This window comes from Hipposideros armiger, unplaced genomic scaffold, assembly GCF_001890085.2.
Source record: "Hipposideros armiger isolate ML-2016 unplaced genomic scaffold, ASM189008v1 scaffold_427, whole genome shotgun sequence".
In the NCBI taxonomy this organism is placed as follows: domain Eukaryota; kingdom Metazoa; phylum Chordata; class Mammalia; order Chiroptera; family Hipposideridae; genus Hipposideros; species Hipposideros armiger.
The window spans coordinates 416,786-422,785 of record NW_017731777.1 but is presented as its reverse complement, the minus strand read 5'-3'; the positions used below and the strand labels follow the sequence as shown (position 1 = coordinate 422,785).

The 6,000-nt window shown below is 36.4% G+C and overlaps 1 long non-coding RNA gene across 1 annotated transcript in view; it reads right to left on the bottom strand.

Moving 5' to 3' along the window:
• Positions 1-2,900: 2,900 nt before the first annotated feature.
• The window catches only part of LOC109394540 (uncharacterized), a 104,856-nt gene continuing 101,756 nt past the window's right edge, over positions 2,901-6,000 (bottom strand). Inside the window, exon 3 of the long non-coding RNA XR_002126470.1 lies at positions 2,901-3,144. This is a non-coding gene — a long non-coding RNA (uncharacterized LOC109394540). The remainder of the gene's footprint in view (positions 3,145-6,000) is intronic.

Genomic DNA, 6,000 nt, shown 5'->3' with positions numbered 1-6,000 from the left:
AGGCAAGACTGCCAATTTGCTAGGATAGTCTCTAAGAAAATAAACATTTGAGTAAAATAATGTTTCTTTTGGAACATTTTGTCCATAGAAGAAATAATTTCTATATTGGTAAAAGCTAGGAGTAATTTGAAAATATCTCCAGTCTCTCTAAAAAGACTCTAGAATCAAAATCAATACTGAAATGTGTATAAAGCCATAGTGCTTTGTCAGATTGCTACAAGATACAATGATGTACCTTCAAAACAATAAAAATATTGGCAACTTCAGAGGCAGTGCCGATGCAAAAGCAAGACAAATTGCAAGGTAATTTACACTGGTAGGACAATGTTCCTTTTAAGAGAACAAAATAGAACACATGTGTTATAGCAGTTCTATTTCCAGCACACGGGACACTGCCTTGCACAGAGAAGGCCCCAAATAAAATGCCAGGATGAGTGTACTAAAGAGCATTACCGTGATGTCAAAGTAAAGCTGTCCCTTATACACTAGATAGGCCATTGCCTGACACTGATTCTAATGAAGATCATAAGAGACATGCATTGCACTCCTGTAAACAGCTTATTGCCCTGACCAAATGCCTAGAAATGAAACAGAGGTGAATTAATAGCAGAGATATGTTTAGGACATCCATCCTGTTCAATGGTTATCTGACTGAGATAGGGTTGTTTGTTTGTTTGCATTTAAAGAGTCATCTATGGGAGCCTCTGATAACATGCTCAGCAATACCTTTTAAAACAATAGGGAACAGCTATAAGGTTTATCCATGAATATTATGGTGACTAGTTTCTCAATTATTTTGTTTTCCTCACTCCTGGTTTCTATAATTCAGATAAATGAGATGGTCAGTGTGTTTTGTACAAAAATATTAGTGGCTTATGTTGTTTCAGAAGTGGCCAGTCTGTTGGTACTTCACTCAGTTTAAGGTTTCTTAGGTTAGGGAAATGGAAGTGAAATCTTGGCATCACTTAATCTTAGGGAACTATGGTTTAATAGTGGAGAAATTTCAGAAACCCTCCTTGGCTTGGTGTCAGGGTGAAATCTTGTCTTAATGGATATCACTGCATAAGCCTTCTTGCATATAAGCAAATTTGGTCAGCTGAGTGGGGACTAATTTGTTTTATATGCTCCTTTCAACATCCTTAAACCTTTTCATCTTCAACTCGGCTGATCTTCATGAGCTTACCATGTTAGATAAACAGACCTGCTAGATGTGCAGTAACCTTTAATTAATAATATACCTTGTTTATCACTCAAGGATCAGTCGGGAAAACAGAAACCTCTCTAAATTTTATAAAGAAGTACTTTAACATGAAGGATTGCTAACACAGGCTGAAAAGCAGTCCAGAGATTAGCAACAGCAAAAAGTCACTACAATCTCTAGGACTGGAGGGCAATGGGAAGAAATGGCATTATCAGAATGCAGAAGCTGATTGATGGATGACTGCAGGGCTGGAAGTGGGAGGGAATCTGATAGGAGGTAGAACTAGAGAGGTAGAAACATATGATTTAGTGGCAAGAAAGAATTTAGCCATGGCAGAGACACTGAAGGAAGGGAGTAGGGATGTGTAGGAGTGGGGATAGTTTGACTCCTCTCATATTCTCATGGTTAAGACAATCTTGTAAGTCTTGGAGTCTCAGAAGGACTCAGGAGCTTTGCAAATATATTCAATGTGGTAAAGAAAAGAAAGAAAGGACAGGTAATGATTGGTACACTTGCATTTTAGTGGTTTTCAAATAAGGTGGAGAACCCAAGTGCATAAAAGATAATACTTTGGGTCACAGGAAGTAATATTGTTGCGGCATACTCAGACAGAAAGATGGGACACCAAGACTCGGGAAGCAACGTTTATTGATGCCAGCACCAGCTCAGTGGATTCACATTCAGAGGCTGAGCCCGGATCCCGACAGGACTCAGAGCTATATACCCTGAGGTTTCTGGGTTAGCAGCTAGGATTCCTTATTAGGACATGTGTCATTGTGTTAGTTTCTGACTGGCTCCCTGGTGAGGTAGGAATTAGGAAATGTTAAACACGGGAGTCTTGGTGACCATGTGGTCTGGGAAAGCCTTTGTCTAGGGCCCTCTGCTATCTAAGAAAAGAAAAAAAAATTAAACCTTACTGTTATTTAATATTTGGATTGGCCCTGACACTATCAGTTTCTACTTCAAATGGGCACTTATCTTTACATAATGTGATAAATGAGTGTAAGGCAAGCAGGACTCCCAGAGCAGGTTGATGTGGGGTGAGCAGGCTTACTCCTTTAGCATACTGCACCATTATTCAGGGTGTTTCACCAGAGTACGTGGACTTACGAGTTGTAAGAGCTAATTTTGACTACACATACCCACACATAGTGGACGTTGAATTATAAAGATCAACAATAATACTAATAATGCAAGCACAGGTAGATTATAGGAAGTGGCAGAGGTACTAAAAGCCTTTACCAGCCATTTTACAGGGTAAACAATGGTGATTTATCAGAATAAATAAGAAATTTGCCAAAAACTTCTAAATTATATGTGACATGAAATATATATGTACTTTAATTATTCATAAAAATAAATTTTGCCCCAAGTATGTCAATTACCTTGCAAATTATAAAATTATGGCATTATAAAGACAAAATATCATAACCCTTATATTTTTATTGTATAAAAATTATAATCCCCTATTTTTTTTAGAATTTCATTTCTGATAATCACATATATGCTGTAATACTGTTGCCGGGTTAAGATCCACTGCATGACGCTCGTGAACCCATAATTGAGAGACAAGTTTGGTGGAAAGAAAACCAGGTTTATTCAGAATGCTGGCATTCCTGGAGGTTTGTGGACTCCTGTCCACAGGCCATCTCCTCATTCCTAGAACAGTCAGAAGGTTTCATAGGTACACAAGAAGAAGCAGAACATAGGAAAGGGGGTGGTTAGTCATGCCACTCGTCTGGGAGAACGCTTCCTGGGGTCTGGTTTGTTCCGTGATGGTTATCTCAAACCTGGTCTTATGGGTGATTCGTATGTCATCTGACAGAAAACTGCAGTCCAAAATTGCAGCCTGGTTGCTGGTGTCCAGATGGCTAAGGGCTGACTCAGTGTCTTGCAAGTTAGTGTTCTGCCGATTGACTCGAATAACGAGGTATGCATGTAGCCTGGGGAAAGCAGAGCAATTGAATCAGGTAGTGAGGGAGAGAAACAAAGAAGAAGAAGAAAAGTAAACTACAAAAATCAAACTATAATTCAGTAAACCAAGCTAGATTGCTAAATCCTTAAAAGTATATAGTCACCCTTACATACTGGCTAATAAGTCCTAATTGGAGGGAGAGATTGTGAGCCTATATTTAACAGCATTTGTGAAAAGTGATTTTTTTTCTTATGATAAAGTTAAGTCACTCAGAATTTCACTTTTAAATTGTTGTGAAATTTTTCAGCTTTTATGATGAAACTGAAGGCTGATTTATTTCAAGATATTTGATTTAAAAGAAAACTCATATTTCAGAACAAATTAGAATAAAAATTTCTATAAGTAAGTAAATAAATAAATGCAGACCAACCTTTCAAATAAGAACTCAGTTTCAGATTTGCACTTATATTGTGTCTCATATCCCACCAGGATATTTTCTATGTTCATTTAAATGCCTTTTGGTGTTATTTAATAAGGATTTTGTACACACACTTGGGGGACTTCAAAGTTTAGTTATTTGCCGTGAACTTGTAACTGTCAGTCTCCAAGCCCAATTAATCAGCAATGTAAAATTTTATTGGTTCTTGGGTCAATGTCAGAAACAGTGAAGAGTGAGATTTTTGTCCTACTTGCAACCTAAAAACTTGTTCTACCAAAATTTTCTAGATACTGGCAATAGACACGAGGCTCCATGGTTCAGAGAAAAAGGACTTCATTTTTTAAGGTACAGAGTCATATTCACATCAGTTTCCCATTGCTCCTCAAGACCCCCTGGGGCAATTCTGAGTCCAGGGAGAGGTTGCATATTCAGTAGGCTTGTGTCACAGCTGAAGAATCCCCAATCTTTTATAACAGACAATAACCAAAACTGCTTGAACTTTGGCCTGGAAGTACACATTATCTTTCTTATACTGGCCATCAACAAACCTGCCTTCTACTCCAGAAACACTATCTCCATCTTCCAAGGTGATTCACTATAAAACTGTTCTTGAAAAGGCAGTCAATTCCTCTGCTCATACAATGTGCAAATCATGGAAGATCCAGGGAAAATTATCTCCCCAACACTCAGTAGCCCATATCTATAAGTACCGAATTTTAGGGGGTGGAGAAAGTGAGAGCAAAAGGGTTATTAATTCGTTTTGTGTCTCCTTTTGTTTAAAGTATTCTTAAAATTCAATTTCCTAAAATTAAGTATGTGTTATTAATCATAGTAACAGTAGTACATGCACTTAGTTTAAAAATAAGTATACATACACATGTTAGAGATGTTTCACTCTGCAAAACATTTTACTAATAGAACTATAAGATTGATAAAAGTTTGGAGATACCTATTATTTTAACCAACTATTAGGTTGTAAAGCAATTCAGAAGAAAATGACTAAGGCCCCCATCAATAGCAAGGACAGTGAATCAGGAACCCAGGCTTTGGCATTAAGTAAATCTGGGTCCCATTCCCAGTTCTCCTCTGTAACAAAGGCAGACAAACTAATTTCTCTATGCCTCAGTTATCCTAATTTCTGCAAAAATATAATAATTTTTTAAATGAAAGCCATCTGCTACTGCTGTTAAAACAAGGTATAAAATTAGTGTCTTTAAAGGTATAACAAAAGTTGCAATTGTAGACAGAAAATAAAAGTATTAGAAAAAGATTAGTTGCAATTTTAGTCTTAATTTTATCTAAATACTAATTTAATTAAAAGAAAGAAACACTAGAGGTCACACACTCTGATATGTTTGTGATTTCTAAAAGTAGCAAAAAATAAATTCTAAAAATGACAAAGGGGAAATATAAATTTCTTGAAATATATGACATAAATTTTTAAAAGTTTAAACATAATAGAAGAATATTTTAATTAAAATGATATTTCATGGCTAAATGTTGTGAGTATAACCCAAAATATTAAATAAATATTTAATGAACTTCCAAGTTATCAAAAATGTAACTATAAAAGATTGAGCAGAAACCATTTTTTCCACTTTCATTAAAGGAAAGCTTCTTTGAGCAAGACTGATGAATTGCTTTCTTTTGCCTTATCTTTATTACTCTCCTCTCCAAACAAGAATTTTCATGACACTTTTTTTTCATCTTTAATTTCTAGTTTCTGATTGTCAGTCTCATATGCCTCATGCTTATGACATCACAAATCTCTTCCCATGGAAATAGCATCTTGTGATGTCTTAATTAAATTCACTGTGAGGTTTGAATATTTCAAGAATAATCATCCTAGAAGCCCATCTAAATACAAGTGAAAATAAAATATATTGTACATAAATGAATGGATTACAGACAGAAATAAGAGAGAACATTAAAAGGGCAGATAATACTGTCACTTTTCTGATGATTAGTGATGTAGAATATTTCTTGTGCCGGGATCGTAGTCTTGTGAAGCCGAAGAATTGAGACACAGACCAGAGAGGTCAAGTTTACAGCAGAGGATAGTTTTATTAGAGCAGAAAGTAACAACTTTCAAAACGAGAAGGGCTCCTGACTGGGGTGCCCGTGTTAGGTGAGGAACTACTCCTTTAATCCATATTGTTTTGTATACCTGGGGAGGAATTTAGTCTGGAGGAAGCGTTTTCTAGAAACTGTCTAGTTGCCTCAGAGTACAATGGATGTCTCTGTTTTGATAGGATTATGCTAGCTCAAGGCTGGGGCTTTGAAGATATCATTGTCTGCTGATCATCCTATCAGGGAGTTCCTGACTGTCTTACATTGTTAATTAACCTGTCTTAATCCTCCTCTCTGGAAGTGAAACTTAACTTCTGACTTTTTTGTTATAGGCTTTGAAAAAAACCATCTCCTCCTCCCCATCCCAAGTTTGTC